The following is an 18,752-nucleotide window of genomic DNA, read 5'->3' on the forward strand; positions in this document are numbered from 1 at the left end:
ACCTGTGGAGAGCAAAGTGACACAGCAGAATCTTGGTTCAATTTTAGGGTTAAAAAAAGCATTTCAGTTTTTACAGTATCTGTCCATTTTATCAATTTCTTGCTAGTCAGAATTTATATTATTTTGTGAAACAGTTAAACACACATTAGGAAGCTGGTCCACATGGAATTGGAATGGCTGGATTCTACTCTGGATTCAGGCTTACCATCTCCATTTTGAACTCTGCCAAAATATTTCAATGGTTCATCTACCTCCATTTTGTCCCTCGTCATGAAGATACTTCCTCATGAAGCCACCTTTGTTCTTCTGCCAGGAATATCTTCCTAAACACGGATTTCTATCCTCTACCACTTGCTACAGTCTGAGAAAATACAAGTGAAGGTCTTGGACTGGGTCTAAACTTCCAGGCAATTTCCTGGAAGAGGCTCGGTATGCTTGCATAACCCAGGATTTGGAAGAAAATGCCCATCTTGGAGAATTATAGTTCTGGAGGGCTTTCTGTAAAAGCATAATGTGGAATATCACTCAAAATAAACCTGACAATGAGGAATTAACTGAATTTAAATTCTATTAAATTTGTACTAATGGCCACCATAGCAAATTCATTCACCATCTTTTATTCAAAAGACAATTTGTAATTGCTTACCTACCAGTAGTTACAATTAAATGCTTAAACCTTGTAATAATAGTACTTTTCTTTGTGACAAATGACTAATTCCCTGCCACCATCTCCACCTCAAGATTTGTTAATTCTTGTACACCTATTAACCTGCATCTAAACCCATTACTAATCCCTATTACACATTTTTGCTATTTCTTTCTTCAGAAATGGCATAAAAGCCAAAGTTCAGAGTTTACTGCTGTGTATATTTCTTCATTTTTCCCATGAGTTTTGTTTTATTTTGTTTTGTTTTTTGCAGTAAGGGGGATTGAACTCAGGACTGTGTGCTTGTAAGGCAGGGGTAGCACCATCACTGAGCTACATCCCCAGCCCCTCCCATGAGTTTTAATGGAGAACACTACTTCCTCTATCTGTTCTGTTTTCTATTCTATTGCTATGTTACTATTTTCTCATTTTATCTTACTATTCTTTTTTAAATTACTTAGAAATTTTGAACATCGCAGAAGAAATTCTTACAGATGATGAAAAGCATACCACAGTAAGTGTTGTGCTTTGGATGAAGAACATCCCCCAAAGGCCTCATGTTCACATAGGGCTGTGGGAAGGTGATTGAAGTATCTGAACAACATAGTTGATGGGTAGTAAGAAAGAGGAGCCTTGTGGGAGGAACTGGGTCACTGGATACCTGAAAGGGTACATTTCCTTCCCCAACTCCTCACTTCAATCTTTGCTCTCTGGACACCACGATATTAGAATCTTTTTGTCCTCCACTGTGCCCTTCTTTCATGCCATTCTGTAGTAGACTAAACCATGAACTCAATTAAACTTCTCCTCCTTTAAATTTTGGGTGTTGGATTTTGTGTCTTACTAATAAAGGAACTAAGACAGACTTTGGTACCAAAGAAATGGAGTTGTTGCTATGACTACATGACTATGTAGTTTAGCAGCCTTTGGAAGTGGTTTGTGGGAGGATGGAAATGTTTGAAGATGTCAGCTAGAGAAACTATAAGAATGCTAAAAACCAAGTGGAAGATTCTGTTGGGAGATTCTGGTCAGAGCTCAGAAGATCAGAATGGTGAGAAAAATGCAAAAGGTAAAGACCAGTTTCAGTAGGTGTCAGTTTGGACAAAGATTCCCTTGACAAATGCCCTCAAAACCATGTGTGTTATGCTCTGGCAAAAAAAATCTCTCTACATTTGGCCCATAACCTGATACTTTGATGGAATCTGAGATTAAGATCAGCAGAGTTATTAATCTGGTGGAGAAAATTTTAAGCCAGCCCATAATTCAGGCCTGTTAGGAGCTCTTAGCTCCATATTGAGAATCCAGAGCATACTGAACAGCTAAGTGATTTTAAAAGTTTTCATTTTCACTAGAAAAGAAGCCCTTGTAAAGTTGAGATTTGTAAAATTTTAGCCAAGAGCTTGATTGCTGAAAAGATTAGCATTAACAAGAATCCAAGTACTTTACATTAGGACAATAGGAAGGACACCTTGAGGGCATGCTCAAAACCAGCAAGATCTTACACTTTGCAGGCTCAAAAGTGCAAAAGTAAAAGATTTTGCTTTAAGAGAGCCCCAGGGCACCTTATTTAAAAAGGGCCACCTAGGAAACTGGCTCACAAGATTTGGTTCACAATGCTCAGCCATGCAGGCACTCTAAAGTAAGCTATACCCATAATTTAAGGGGGCCCAGCTACTGCTAGAGCTGGTAGCAAACCTTGTCATCTTCTATGAGGTCCTGGTTTTACAGTCATGCAAAATGCAAGAGTTATGGAGTCAGGGAGACTTCCACCCCAATTTCAGAAGTGTTCAGCAGGCCAGATAGTGTATCCTTGAAAGAGTGGTGTGTAAAGCTGTGAGAGTGAAGTCAAAAGTACAGTAGGGACCCCAGGAATTTGGAGAAGCCAGGAATATGCAACATCTGAAGAAAGCCATAGGAAATGATCAAAGCCACAGAAGAGAGAACCCATGAGGGAAGTAACAGGAAATGCCATAGGTGCTGGCTATGTCAGCCATTCAAAGGTCACATCTTTGGCCTGGGACCTGGACACAAAGCTACAAGGATTTAATGTTTGCTATGCTGAGTTTTGGTCTTTCTTTGGTCCCATTGGGTTCTATCTCCATATTCCTCCCTTTCTAAATGGAGATGTTTACCCTGTGCCATTGTATATCAGCACTGTTTAACTTTCTTTTTGATTTTCACAAGGGCACACAGCCAAGAGTTTGCCTTGAATGTCGAAGGAGACCATGGACTTGAGTTTTTAGCAATGATGAAATAGTTAAAAATTTGGTAACTCTTAGTGATGTACTAAATGCATAAAGAGACACACATGAGTCTTAGGGCTCAAGGATAGAATGGTATGGTTTAGATCAAGCATCTTCCCCAAAGGCCTCATTCACTTATAAATGGGAGTTTAAAAATGTGATTGAATTACTGGGGCAATATAGCTGATGTGGTATTAAGAGATGAGGTCTGGTAGGAGGAAGTAAGTCACTGGAGGTATGACCTGCAAGTTATATCACTTTCCCTGGTTCCTCCCTTTTTTCTCTATTTCATTGCTGCCATGATATAAGCAGCATTTTCTTCACTATACCTCTTTGCCATGCCATTCTGTCTTGGAACTTGTCACATGTGAACTAAACTGTAAACCCTAACAAACCTTTCCTCCTTTAAGTTGTGGGTATTGGATATTGTGTCCTGGTCACAAGGAAAGTGACTAAGATAGTTAATTTTTTTTTCAATTTTAGGAGAAATTATAATGAGGGAAGGATCACTTTAATTTCAAACACAGAATTTCTAAATTATCATGTGGGAGACATGAAATAAACTCAGAATCCTAGGCTCAGGGCAGACCAGGAGGCCTTACCTTTCCTTTAGGCTTTGGGACTCATGCTTTTGGAGGTATGCCAAAAGCCATGGGCAAGCATATAAATTGCTGAGTTCATTTATTTTGCTCCTATCCTTGGAATAAATATCCCTATTTTTCATCAGATATTTCCAATTTCTTAGGGTAAATACTTGCATATTTTTGTCATGCTTAGATGAAAGACTTTGAAAACAGTATGTTATCCTATTCCTAACTTCTTTCTCTTTTTCAGAAAAAGTGGTCTATAAACCTTAATAAGGATATATTAAAACAGTATCTCTATCTTACCTTGAACAAACAACTGTTTAATCTTTTAAGATTAACTTTTAAAGCAGCCTTGGAAATGTGAATGCAGATTGTATATTAGATAATACTGAGGAATTTTGAATATTGTGATATTTGACAATGGTTACTTTTAAAATGTTATATCAGTTAAGATGATAATAAACCCTTTGTAGGTGAAGCATGTGATACACTTAACAAAGATACACTTTAATTTCTCTAGCCTATCCAAAGTGTAAATAGAGGAGATATAAAGCTTCAAAAAATGATTATTGAATTGTTGCTCATTGTTGAATACAATGGGTAGGAGAGCATTTCCTCAACTTTTATTTGTTTGATAATTTCCAAATTTAAAGTAAAAAGAACAATTTAAAAAATCATCCAAAGGAGCTGAACACATAACAAAATGAATATTGACATCTAGAAGAGCTAAAAAAAATCAAAAATTAAACTATTTTCTTTGAAATGCTTTTCAAAGTGTTATAGACAGATGTTCTCAAACCATTTAGAATGAAGAAAAAATGCAATCAAGAGCTTCATAAAATTTAGCTACTACAAGTTAAGACCCTAAAAAGCATCATAATAATCATGATGTGTAGGAGGCAATTACTGAGTCTCTAAAAATAGAGAGTTCCCTCTTCCTACCCTGAAGTTCAGTCACATTGAACAAAAACTTTGAAAGTTCATTGCACAGGATCATGGAATGTGAGACCAAGAGAGACCCTTCACATCACCATAGTGTCACCTGGTTCCATAGGATGTTATTTTAAGTTATCAGAATAAAGAGTCCTCAAGTTTCAAAATAAGTCAATTAACAATGCACTCTGATTTCAAGTGAGATGTGAATTGACAGATATTTTGGAGACTAGGCCTTTGTTGTAACCATATCAGCTTATACAGTTCCTTCTAAGGAGTTCAAAATAATCACAGGCTTCATTTTAGCATGACATATTTTCAAACCATGCAAATCTGATGAGTTACATCACTATTACCAACTGTTTCTCTTATTCTACAAATTAATGAGCTTTAAAGTGCTATTATAATACTGATAATGCTTTGGGACACAGTTAAGTTCCAAACAGAGTCTAATATCCATAAGAGATATGAGTAGTGTCTAATGTAGGGACGTTAAAACAAGGAGCTGGCTAACTACTACCTGTAGGCCAAATCTGACCCACTATCATACCATTTCTTTTCATAAATAAATGTTCCAGAACACAAGTACATGTATTTGCTTATGTGTTGTCACTGGCTGCTTCCACACTTCAATAACAGAGCTGCAGTAATAACAGAGACCACAGAACTCAGAAGACTGATATATGCTGTTTAGTCCTTTATATAAAAAGTCTACTAAACCCTGCTTTAAAGCATGATTGTCAGCAAAGTATCAGTGTAGAGACTACTCTCCACCTAACTATGCTAACATGGAGATGCAAATTGTTGCTGAGCTGTACAAAGACAAGGGATAATATTGATGTTTGTTCATCATGATGATTCTATTAATATATTTTGCAGGAATATATCACTAGGTTTCCTTTTACTACTACTAATAAGTATTACTATGACTATTTCTAGAAAAATTCCTCTTATTTCTTCAGGATATAGTTATATCTAGAAAGAAAAGTAAAATCCCTAAATCCTTGAATTATCAATTAGAAGCCAGCAATACCTATTGTTTCTGTGTATATGTGTGTATATAACCTGACACTTAATTTGCTTTTACATAGAAAACTTTATTTTGGATAAAATATATTAAAATTTTAATGGAAGACTTACTTTTAAAAACATATTTCATTAAAAATAAGTATTTTAATATCTTGGAGTTACTTCTGTGACAATAAGTGCAGTGTGGATTTATTTCTTTCTCATCTAAATTTAATCATTAATAGTAATTTGATCATTTTATGAAATACTTCCTTTTTTTTTTTTTCCTTCATTGCTGGAGACCTAGGAATCAAACCAGAACCTCATTCACAATAGACAAATTCTCTACCACTGAGCCATATCTGCAGCCCAGACTCTCTTTTAATAGATAAAAAATGAAACAATGACCAAATCAAAATACAGTTGAAGAGTATGAAATTCAAGAATTTCTTTTTTTTTTTCAATTAGCATGGCTTTAAGAAATGATATCACAAATTCTGGTGATCTTGTATATTTAAAAATACGTATTTGTGTTAGGTAGGGTTTTATATACTGTTGCACATTAAAAACCAAAGAAGCAACTTAAATTCAAACTATAGCTTATAAAGGACTACTTATTAAAATAATTATCTTCAGTAACAAATATAGACTACCAATTTATTGAGTGGATACATGTTTTAAAATTATAAATTTTATTTAATACTATGAAATGAACACAATGAATAATGTATTTGTTCTCATGCTGTATAGTAATATTACACCTGAATCACAAAAAATTTATGTCAGCAGTTTTTGAGAATGAAATAATTATAAATTTCTATTTAGGAACCATTTAATTTATTTATAAATAAATTTTATTTTATTTTATCCCATTCCTCCCTCAAGCCCCCTGCCTTCCCTATGTACAAAAGCTTTGTTTCCATTTTTTTCTTCAATTCTTACTTTTTTCTTGTCCCTTCCTTCCTTTCTCTCTCCCTCGCTTCTCCCTTGTTCTTCCTATCTGAACACTTTCTTCCCATTTCCCAGCATCCATTATACATCTCAGTCCTTAGTATGGGTTTCATTCCTGAAGTCTTTACCTACTCCTATGTCCTCAAGTGTTCTACTTATTCTCTCTTTCAGCAGATTTAGTGTTTCTGTTTTAATATTTAGATCTTTGATCCATTTCAATTTTATGTTAATGCATAGTGAAAGATATGGGTCTAGTTTCAGTCCTTGGCATGTGGAAAGCTAGTTTTTCCAGCATCATTTTTTAAAGAGGCTATCTTTCTTCTAGTGAAGGTGTTTGGCTTCTTAGTCAAAGATAAGGTGGCTGAGTATGTCTGGAGTTGTTTCTACATCATCTACTCTGGTCCATTGATTTTCAGGTCTGTTCTTTTGCCAGTATCATACTGTTTTTATCAGTAGCTTTGTAGCATAATTTAAAGTCAAGGATTGTGATACCCCCTGCCTTGCCTTTGTTGCCCAGAATTGCCATTGCTATTCTAGGTCTTTTCTGGTTCCAAATGAATTTTAGGATTGTTTTTTTCTAATTCTGTGAGATATTCTATTGGGATTTTGATTGGGATGGCATTGAATCTGTATATCAATTTTGTAATTATGGCCATTTTTACTATATTGCTCCTTCCTATCCAAGAATGAGGGGTGTTTTCCATTTTCTGATATCCTCTTCAATCTCCTTTTTCAGAATACTGTAGTTTTCAATGCAGAGATCTTTTACTCCCTTCATCAGATTGATTCCTAGATATTTAATTTTTTTGGATGCTATGGTTAAAGGGATTGTTTCTCTAATTTCTCTCTCCATGAGTCTGTTATTCATGTACAGGAAGGCTATTGATTTTTGAGTGTGGACTTTGTATCCACCTAGATCACTGAATTTGGTTACCAAATCTAAAAGTCTTTTGGTGGATTTTTTGAGGACTTCTATGTAGAGTATCATTTCATCCACAAATAATGATAATTCACTTCTTCCTTTCCTACACTTACTCCTTTTATTTCTCTCCTTTGTCTAATTGCTCTGGCTAGTGTTTCCAGAATAATATTGAACAAGAGTGGTGACAGTGGACATCCGTGTCTTGTTCCTGATTTTATTTATTTATTTATTTATTTATTTATTTATTTATTTATTGGTTCTGGGGATCAAACTCAGGACCTTGCATTTGTGAGGCAAGCAGCAGCACCACTGAGCTAAATCCCTGGCCCTGTTCCTCATTTTAGAGTGAAAGCTTTCAGTTTTTGTCCATTTAGTATGATGTTGGCTGTTGGTTTTTCATAGATGGGTTTTATCAGATTGAGATAAAGACCATAGATACCAATTTTCTTTAGGGTTTTTTTAATCATGAAAGGGTGTTCCACCTTATCAAATGATTTTTTGCATCTATTGAGAGAATCATATAGTTTTCATCCTTGGCTGTGTCAATATAGTGCATTACATTTATTGTTTTGTGTATGTTCAACCAATCCTGCATCCCTGGGATGAATCCAACTTGATCACGGTGTATAACCTTCTTGATGATTTGCTGCATTCTATTTGCCAGTATCTTATTGAGGATTTTTGCATCTATGTTCATTAGGAAGATTGGCTGGTAATTATCTATTTTGGTTGGATCCTTCTCTGGTTTTGGAATCAGGGTAATGCTTGCTTCCAGGAATGAATTTGGGAGTATTTTTTCCCTTTCAGTTTCACTAGTTTGAGGCGTAATGGCATTAGGTCTTCTCTAAAATTCTTGTAGAATTCAGCAGTGAATCCATCAGGGCCTGGGCTTTTGTTTGTTGTTATGTTTTTAATTATTGTTTCCAACTTTATTGACTGATATTGGTTTATGTAGAATTGCTATATCTTCTTGATTCAGTTATGATAATTCATATGTATCTAGGAATCTGTCCATTTCTTCTATCTTTTCCATCTTATTAGAATACAGTTTCTCCAAGTAGGTATTGATGATCTGGATTTCTGCAGAGTCTGTTGTAATTTCACCCTTGTCATTCCTAATTGCACAGATTTGAGTCTTTTCTTTCCTTTTTTTTTTTTTTTTTGATAAGTTGGCCAAGGGTTTGTCAATTTAATCTTTCGAAGAATCAACTCTTTGATTCATTGATTCTTTGTACTCCTTTCTTAGTCTCCATTGCATTGATTTCTGCTGTGATTTTTATAATTTCCTTCCTTGGATGAGCTTTGGGCTTGACTTGCTCTTCTTTTTCTAGAAGTTGGAAGTTCAACATTAAGTTGTTTATTTGAGTGTGCTCTGTTTTCCTGATATGGGAATTCACTATAAATTTCTGTCATAGGATTTTCATTGCATCCCATAATTTCCATTATGTTGTATTGTCATTATCATTTAATTGTAGAAACTGTCTGATTTCTTCTTTAATTTCATTTGTGACCCAGTGGTTGTTCAGGAGGGTGTTATTTAATTTCCATGTGTTTATGAAGTTCTTGTGGATTCTTTTGCTGTTGATTTACAATTTCATTGCACTATGGTCTGATAAGATGCATGGGATAATTTCAGTTCCTTTGCATTTACTTATCCACGTTCTATGAGAAAGTGTATGGTCTATTTTGGAGAAAGTCCCATGTGCAGCAGAGAAGAATGTGTATTCTGATGTTGTGGGTTGGAATACTCTGTAGACATCTACTAAGTCCATTTGTTCAAAAGTTTGGTTCAATTCTAACATTTCATTTTATCTAGTTGATCTATATGTGACAATGGTGTATTGAGGTCCCCCATTACAAATGTATTAATACTTATATGATTTTTCATGTTTGTTAATATTTGTTTTATATCCTTTAGTGTGGTGTTATTTGGTATACATATATTTATGATTTTTATCTCTTCCCCTTGGATTGTTCCCTTTACCAGAATGTAGTGACCTTCTTTGTCTCTCTTCATCAGTCTTGGCTTGAAATCCAATTTGTCTGCAAATAGAATAGCTACCCCTGCTTTTTTCTGGAAGGAACCATTATTTTAGAATATTAACAATCTAAAACTCAAGTTGAAGCTTATGAAGCCTTCACTATATGGTGGAAATATGATGCAAGAGGAAAGGAGAAATTTTGCCTGAGATACATTTGTATTTATAATTTTGTTATATCTTATTTTGAGGGTTTTTGATTGTCACCATATCACTCTTTACTCTGTTATTTATCACAATCAACAAAACATTCAATCACATCCTTCTAATAACTAGCTGGATTGTTAGAAATCACAGAACAAATCAGCTGATTTTACTACAAAGCAAAATAACATAATAGAAAACATAACACAACACAGAATAACATAATAGAAAACTTGCTGAGTTTTAAACAAACAAATAGGAATATTTATGATAGGAATGGTACAAAATATTAATTGTATAATGCTAAGGTGTACCATGTGGGTAACTATAGATGATGTTTAGTTCTTTTATATCCATTTTAAATTGCTGTACAACTTGCCAAGCTGTGGAGGATACCAGACAAAAGAACATTATGTGTACACAGTAAGGTCATCAGTACTCTGAAATTTTCCTTTTACCCATTTGTGTTAGGACTCTTCCTTCACCAAAATATTTGCCATCACCACTAGGAAGCTATGAAGTTGACTGACTGGATTTACACTTCCTCCTCCTTCCTTCCTCACCTTTCTGGTGACAGTGCTAATGAGCTGTCACATGGCTGGAAATGAACAATCAACTCCTGGCAGCTGGAACATAAAGTGAGGGACATAGAATTGAGCACTATTAAGTTATCATCCTTTTATCAATTGAGAAGTAAATGTAATGAGCTTTTGCTTTATCTGAAACATCCCGTTTTTATCTGGATGTTAAGCATCATATATTTGGCACAGAAAAAATAACCAGCATAATAGAAATCTGTTGACACTTTAAACATCTAAACACAGCACATTAATCTTAGCATTTACCTAACAAGGCTGCGTTATAAAGACAATTCGTTGATTGGTTTCAGAAATCTTCATTAAAGAACTGTCAACACAATCTCATTTCTGTTATCAAAAGCAGACTTTCTTTAAACACTAAGTACACTTTTTGGCAAAGTTTGGTAGGCAGATGCCAACTCTACAATTGATCCCTATAACTGCAAAAATAACATGGAAAAGGTTGCTTCTAAGTTACATTCATAAGATTTTTTTTTTTTTTACCAATAATGTATTATCTTTTCCAAAGAGAGGTTAAAGGATACTAAGTAATGAGCTAGGAGGTGGAATTTAATTTAAAATAAAAAGAGCTTCAACAACAGGATACATTGATAAAGTATTTAGAACAATACTTCAAGCTTCAAGAAGCCATAATGAAAGTGTATGCAAGTATTGTATTTGATCAGAGCAAGACAAGTCTGCTAAGACAGGCTGATAAACACAAATGATTAAGTTGGGAATTGCTAAAAGTTGAGTTACATAGGGACTTTGTGGTCTATGATATGCAAGAACTCAAAAAAATTTAGCCTATGGAATTTAAGAGAAACATCAACTTCATTATTAGAATTCTCCCCAGAGGCATGGTTGATCATGTAATTATTAGCAAAATAAATCAGATTTTTCTCCCTTGTGGAATTGCTTTCCCAGAGTTATGATGGACACTCAGAGTGATTTGCACTTTCTGTTTCCACATTTGGAATCCTTCTGGGGATTACTCCTTGTTTTGGCTTTTCCACTTCCCACTTAACTGACAGATTATTACTTACATTCATTGATGCTTTACCATTGGGGGAATCTAATTTGTTCAATACTTCTTTGTTGTCTGCCCCTCCGTCACTGACTCTGGGTAGAAGAATCAGGCAGAGGAGCACTAATACAGAAACAAAGCTCTTTATTATTATGCTCAAGCAAAAAAGAGAAAGGATTTGGGAGACAAAAATCCCAGGCTAACTCACATAAGACCCAGAGTGGTGTAGTTTGATAGTGCTTCTAAAGTAGCCCGGGCCCCAATCTCTTGATATCATCACATGTGGAGGTGGAGATCTACTTGCATCTGCTCTTTCTCATCATACTTCTTCCAGGTATGCATGACTCCTTATTGTCCACTTCAAGGTGTGATTTTTAACATGCTAATTTAATGTAATTAATTTAAAGGTAATTGTATGTGACTGTAGTGACTATTCTGATGTGCTTATTGACCACACATTCCTTAAAGACTCACTTAACTCTTCAGCCTCTCCTCCTGTTTCAATACTTTGACCCCCATGGCTCTATGGTACTAAATACTAAATCTATTGAAGTTGTATATGGTGGTGGTCAGGGTTGAGAAACAATTATAGATGAATGACAACTTCGATCCAGAATGTATGTGTATGGAATAAATAAGCAATGCAGAACGAACCATGACTGTTACGTGAAATCTGATTTTTGAAAAACTACAGTGAGTATTTAAATTTAAAAAATAACTACTACAGTAAAAAAACACCTTGCCATTAATCCTCCTCAAAATACTCCCTCTCACATCAAACCTACTTATCCCATCATTGTGCTACTTTCTCAAGCAGTTCTGAAATTTATCTTTTGTGAATGCCTTTAGTTGCACTATTGTAGCTGCCTCAATGTCCTGAATCTATTCAAAACATTTACTTTTCATAGTCATTTTGATTTGGGGGAAGAACCAAAAGTCACTTGGTGCCAGTTCAGGTGAATAAAGTGGATGAGGATACACCATGTTTTTACCAGCTTCCCTTTCCATTGGGTCATACTAGGCAGCAGCAGTCACTGCGTTGTTGTTGTTGTTGTTGTTGTTGTTGTTTTATCACATCTCATGAAAACACAAAAGAGGACTCCCACAACTGCTTCAGAAAATTGCAAGAATGATGGGATAAGTGTGTTTGAAGTGATGGGGAGAATTTTGATGAGCATCAATGGCAATGTGTATTTTACTGTAATATATTTTTATTTAAACATTCACCATATCTTTTGATCACATCACATACATCTGGTGTAACATAGTTACCTGTAGAAGAAAGCATGTTTTCCTTCATCTATGATTAATAATGAAACAAAAACTTTTACCAGGAATTAACCTTATTATGAGTGTGGTGTAAGTTATTCATGTATAAATTTCTCCCTGTTTATTAACTTACTTTTCTTTATTTAGAGAAATTAGCTTTGAATTTATTTATTAATCAAAATAAATAAAATTAAAGCAACCAAATTTTCAAAAAAAAAAAAGAATATAATGGGGCTTTTTCCTAAAATGCTGTGGGCAGAATTAAAAGCTCAAGAGTTCTTGATAGTAGTAGTGACTCCAGGCAAAATCACATCCAAAACTATGCCCCTGAAGCTGTCTGGGATGAGCTAAGAGGGATCAAAATATTCTACATATCATAAATAATGGCAAGGTCAGAAATGGGTATACCTTAAATTAAATTAATTTTTTTAAGGTCTGTATTGTCTGGGGTGGAGGACTGTTACTAAGTAGAGATTGTTTATCACCTGCCCACCCATTCACCTAACCACAGCTCTGTATTCTGAGATATAGTGTTATTGTATTACACCTCATTGGGTATAATGAACATCTGCGAAATATGTTAGAGTTGGCTTAAAAAGTCTATATTCTTACTTCTATCAGGCCATGTTGTTACAAAATATTAAGAAAGCAGCCCAAATATTGGACATTTTCCTTCCATTCAGAGTCACATTTCCAAAGGTTAACAGCTTAAATTTACCATCCCGACAAAGTCCTTACTAAGTCTGATGAATTGCTTGAAGCTCACCATGCTTAGCTAGAAGAATAAAAAAATCTCTGTAGAACAGAATTCTATGCTACAGAGATTTGAATGTTGAGGGTTCCTCTCCCAGAAGAGAATGAGAAAATTATGGCTGAAAATGGGAAATTAGAAAATCATAAAGACCTTTTGAACTCAGTATTATGAAACTTTTAGAGATTTGTTCTTGTACACTCCCAGCACAATCTACTTGATTTATGAATTTAAGTGGAAAAATTTAGCTACTTTGAATTAATTTCTCAGACTCTGAAAAATGATTCACAAATCATTAAGCTCAATTTTTCAATCTCTTGATTCAGAAATGCCTGTGCTGCCTCTTTGGAAGAGAAGTATTTGACCCCTTGCTGGCCACAGCTAGAGCTTTTCTGGTCCATTTTAAATGTGTTTAAACTTCTACCTTTCTCACTGTTCCAAAACCGAGCCCCTCCCTCCACTGCTGCCTATGAGAGTAACACAGGACACTGATATTTTCTTACTTGTGTATAACAACTGCTTAAATATGTTAAGTAATTCTCTTATTGTTTCATAAAGCCATTCCGCATATCCCATGAATTGTAGTGCCTTCTCCTCATGTTCACTACTTGTATATCTAGAATGTCCCCTGCAAAATTCTCATAAATGTGAAAGGTAAGTCAATCATGGGAACACTACACTCCTCAATGGATTCACTAACTGAGTTCATAACTGTATGTACTATTAGGACCTGGGCCCTGATGCAAAGAGGTGGGTCACTGAGAGTATGATGAAGAAGGGTAAATCTCCTTCCCTGGCTCTTTTCTTGGTTTTCTGCCTCCTGGCTGCCTTGGGACAAGCAGCTGTCCTCTGACCAGGCTTTTACACCAAGCCATTTCTGCTTTGGAGCCACGAGACTAGGATTGAAACATCTAAAAACCATAAGCCCAAATAAACCACTTCTCCTTTGAGTTTCTGGTGTTAGATATTTTGTCCCATCAATGAGACAGTGATTAAGATAGAGGAATATATGTTAGTTATACAGTTTCCCTCTTTACGTGTTTGATTTCCACAATTTAGCCCAAAGTGATTTTAGGATTAATGAAATCACCATCAGATCTTTGAATTTTTATCAAGGAATGTCTTCATTACTTTTCATCTGAGAAGCTGTTGTTTTGAATGTGAATATTTACATCCATTAAACTTCATTGTCATCACCTACTTCCTACAGTCACTGGTAAACTGACTCTAAATTATGGGAGTCCATTTCCTGACCGCAACTGATTGGACAGGGTGAAGTTCCATATCTACCTATCTACCCAGAGTAACCTTTTAATTAACAACTAAATTTAATTGACATGTCTCTTTAGTGACATACACCAAAAAAAGGAGAAGGGCTGATAAGCCCATTTGTCACAGGAATTAAAACAGAAAGTATGGCTCAAATTGTAAAATATATACAAGCAGCAACATACAAATTATAGGTGGTATGTACATGATTAAAATGAAAGAATGTTAAACATATTGCCTGCAGATGAGTAAAAGCTAGGGCTTTAGACTCACTGTTTTAGGACATGTTTAGTGATTGTTTACGGCATGTTAAGAAAATAAATGAAACAATTCAAATTTGATTTAAATAAAAATATTAATAAAAGAACCATGATGAAAACAAATGACTGGAATGTATTTCAAGAACAATTGCCTTGAAATCAATTTTTATTCAAAAATACAGATAGCCACCCTTCCTAAGAATATGCTAGTAAATTGAGGGATAAAATTTGTAGAAAAGAAAAAAAGAAACTTTGGGTCCATATTTACTATAGGATAATTCCACTAGGTACAGATCAGCGACTAGAAAGACTTTCCCGGACTTCCGGCGGCGTGGGGGAGGGAGACGGAGAAGAAGGATCGATCCATCCGCTCCTTGGCCGCTCTGTCTTGCTCCCTCGCGCACTCTCTGGCATCCTGGCCAGCGTGGAGGAGGCAGGGGCCTCTGGGAGCCACCTGAACGGCGACCTGGACCCAGACGACAGGGAAGAGGGAGCAGCTTCTACGGCTGAGGAAGCAGCCAAGAAAAAAAAATGGAAGAAAAAGAAGAGTAAGGGGGCTGTTGCAGGGCAGCAGGAACCTGATAAAGAATCAGGAGCCTCTGTGGATGAGGCAGCAAAATAGTTGGAAAGACAAGCATTGGAGGAGAAATTAAAACATGATGATGATGAAGATGGAGATGGCGATGGAGACGGAGCAACGGAGGAGGAGGAGGAGGAGGAGGAAGAGGAGGAGGAGGAAGAGGAGGAGGAGGAGGACCAAAAGTTCAAACAGACCCTCCCTCGGTGACCATCTGTGACCTGTATCCCAGCGGCGTGTTCCCGAAGGGACAGGAGTGCGAGTACCCACCCACGCAGGACTGGCCAACAGCTGCTTCGAGAACTACAAGTGAAGAAAAGAAAGCATTAGATCAGACTAGTGAAGAGATTTGGAATGATTTTCGAGAAGCTGCGGAAGCACATCGACAAGTTAGAAAATACTTTATGAGCTGGATCAAGCCTGGGATGACAATGATAGAAATCTGTGAGAAGTTGGAAGACTGTTCACGCAAGCTCATAAAAGAGAACGGCTTGAACACAGGCCTGGCCTTTCCGACTGGGTGTTCTCTCAATAACTGTGCCGCCCACTACACGCCCAACGCGGGCGACACCACGGTGTTGCAGTTCGATGACATCTGTAAGACTGACTTTGGAACGCATATAAGTGGTAGGATTATTGACTGTGCTTTTACTGTCACCTTTAATCCCAAATATGATATATTATTAAAAGCTGTAAAAGATGCCACTAATACTGGAATAAAATGTGTTGGCACTGATGTTCGTCTCTGTGATGTTGGTGAGGCCATCCAGGAAGCTATGGAATCCTACGAAGTAGAAGTGGAAATAGACGGGAAGACATAACAAGTGAAGCCAATTCGCAATCTGAATGGACGCTTGATTGGGCCATACAGAATACATGCAGGGAAGACCGTGCCCATCGTGAAGGGCGGGGAGGCGACCAGGATGGAGGAAGGAGAAGTGTATGCCATTGAAATCTTTGGTAGTATAGGAAAAGGCGTTGTTCATGATGACATGGAGTGTTCACATTACATGAAAAATTTTGATGTTGGACACATGCCAATAAGGCTTCCAAGAACAAAACACTCGTTAAATGTCATCAATGAAAACTTTGGCACCCTCGCCTTCTGCCGCAGATGGCTGGATTGCCTAGGAGAAAGTAAATACCTGATGGCGCTGAAGAATCTGTGTGACTTGGGCATCATAGACCCGTACCCACCCCTGTGTGACATTAAAGGGTCATACACAATGCAGTTCGAACACACCATGCTGCTGCGTCCCACCTGCAAAGAAGTCGTCAGCAGAGGAGAGGACTATTAAACACAGTCCAAAGCCACCTCAGCACCATTATTTTCTAAGCTTTCTTGGAATACATTATACCAGAATTAACTTGCAATGTGCTGTCTGTTTTAACAGTGGACCTGTGTAATATTCTACCCATGTTTAAAAGAATTTGGTTTTGATCAGAGGCAAACCGTCTAATGTAATTAACCAAGGAAAAGGCTTTCAGGACTTTCAAATGCTACCTGTCTCCTTCCTGTCTAGGAAATGCTCTACAGCTCAAATTAGTTAGGAATGACTACACGTTTTGTTTGGAACACCTAAGTCATGCTTTTTGGATATTTATATTGCCATATTCTTACCTGAATGCTTTGAATGACTGACTACATCCACTTCTGCACGTATGCCCTCTGGTATTGCTTTTTAACCTTCCTGGAATCCATTTTCTAAAAAATAAAGACATTTTCAGATCTAAGAGCTAAAAAGAAAAAAAAAAGACTTTCCCATCAAAACAGAAATTTTCATTCCATTTCTGTGTTCCCATAGTTGTTTGCTTTAATTTCTTCTTTTCAGAGTTTTAGAATTATGTCTATTTTGTCAATTTTCTAGGAGTATATGAATATATGTATGGTATATTCTAGGTGTACTGGTTTTATTTTTTAATTAAACAAAAGGTTGTAGTTGAAACACTTTTATTGCAACAAAATTGATTTCTTCATGCAAAAGAGAGAGGTAAAGATGAAGATAAAAATATCACAAGACCTGAGATCTGATTTTTCTATGTTGAAGAAATACAGAAAAAAATTAAGTGGTAAGGCTTAGGGCAAAGCAGAAATGGATTTGAACTCTGGCACTTCCGCGCGAGTGAGGTAAAGTACAACAAATTATTTGTCATATGAATCTCAGCTTTCTTGCCTGTAAAATGGGGAACTATAGGTAAAGTTCCAGAAATAAAATGGATACATCCAGTAATTATCAGCAGCACTGTTTTAGCATTGCTTCTTTTTTTGGTGGGGAGTGGGTACCGGGAATCAAATTCAAGACCTTGCACTTGCCAGGCAGGCGCGACAACACTGAGCTACATCCCCAACCCTGTTGCTTCTTAATTCAGAAGAAAAATGATGGCAAATTATGATAGTAAAATTTCCTCTGACTCATACAATCATTATTGTGTTTATGAGTATTTCTTTGGTAAACAATCCAGATTTTTAAAAACATGGTATCAGTGGCATTCATTATAATGAAGCTTATTAATGATCAAAAAGTTATACGGAATTTAAGAAAACACATTTGAGTCCTCTATTTTATAGTTTCCCATATGACTAATAATTATAATTTGCATTCTTCTCAGTTCACTAATATTAGGGTTCTTAATTTAATTTTTATCTGCAAAATATTACATTGTTTAATCTGGAAAAGATCACTCTATTTTAAATAGGTCGATACCTCCCTGACAAAACTTATTGCAACTAAAATGAGATTAATTAATTAGAACTTTTAAAATTCTAATTGATGGGAATTCACTATTACAATCTCATTATATGAGATTATAACATTCAAAACACCTAAAGCAATCTTTCTGGTATTACATGAAGTTGTACTGGTTTTATTTCTCTGAAATTAAATCCAAGTCTCCCCAGGGAAATGGAATCTAAGATATCTCAATGTAAATTTATTGGCTGTTTATTTAATAATTTTACCATTGACATTCACCTATATGCAATTTTAGGAATTTAAAGGCAATGAAATCATTTCTATCCACATCTATTGAAAGAAGGAAAATATGCAGCGGTCCAATTTTAATTTTAATTTTCTAACAGGCTAATGGACAAGAAAGATTTGATAACAGGAAGATGAGAGTAAAATATGTAGCTTTATAGATAAGTAAGCGCAACTAGATTTTTAAAACATTTCTTGCTAAGTAGTCATTGTCAGTACACAAGTTAAGTTTTGAGTGTGTCCCTCTGCAGGGCAGGAATGGGAATTGAAAGTGCAATTTCAAGATAATGTAATATAGTTACAAAATCCTTGGTGAATCACTGACATCAGGAAAGGCATTAAAAACCCAGTCATGGTCCTTTTAAAAAATCAAATTCCATTAAAGGTAAACCTTGAGAAAAATCAGTGAACTCAGTCACAAAGGTAAAATAAGATTGAAGTGGTCAATACTTCATAGCCCTATGTGCTCAGCTCTCTATGATTTGTTTTAGGAACAGTGACTCTGGTGACAGGAAATTGAAAGTCAGATACTCCTGCAAATATTGTTCCTCGCTGTGCTTTGTTTAACAA

At 35.9% G+C, this 18,752-nt stretch overlaps 1 pseudogene; it reads left to right on the plus strand.

Annotated features, from left to right (window-relative positions):
* Positions 1 to 1,609: 1,609 nt before the first annotated feature.
* LOC101705461 (methionine aminopeptidase 2 pseudogene) lies at positions 1,610 to 16,544 on the plus strand (annotated as a pseudogene).
* The last annotated feature ends 2,208 nt before the right edge of the window (positions 16,545 to 18,752 follow it).

This window comes from Heterocephalus glaber, unplaced genomic scaffold, assembly GCF_053883595.1.
Source record: "Heterocephalus glaber isolate CG9 unplaced genomic scaffold, H.glaber_assembly_v1.0 deba00001457, whole genome shotgun sequence".
NCBI lineage: Eukaryota > Metazoa > Chordata > Mammalia > Rodentia > Bathyergidae > Heterocephalus > Heterocephalus glaber.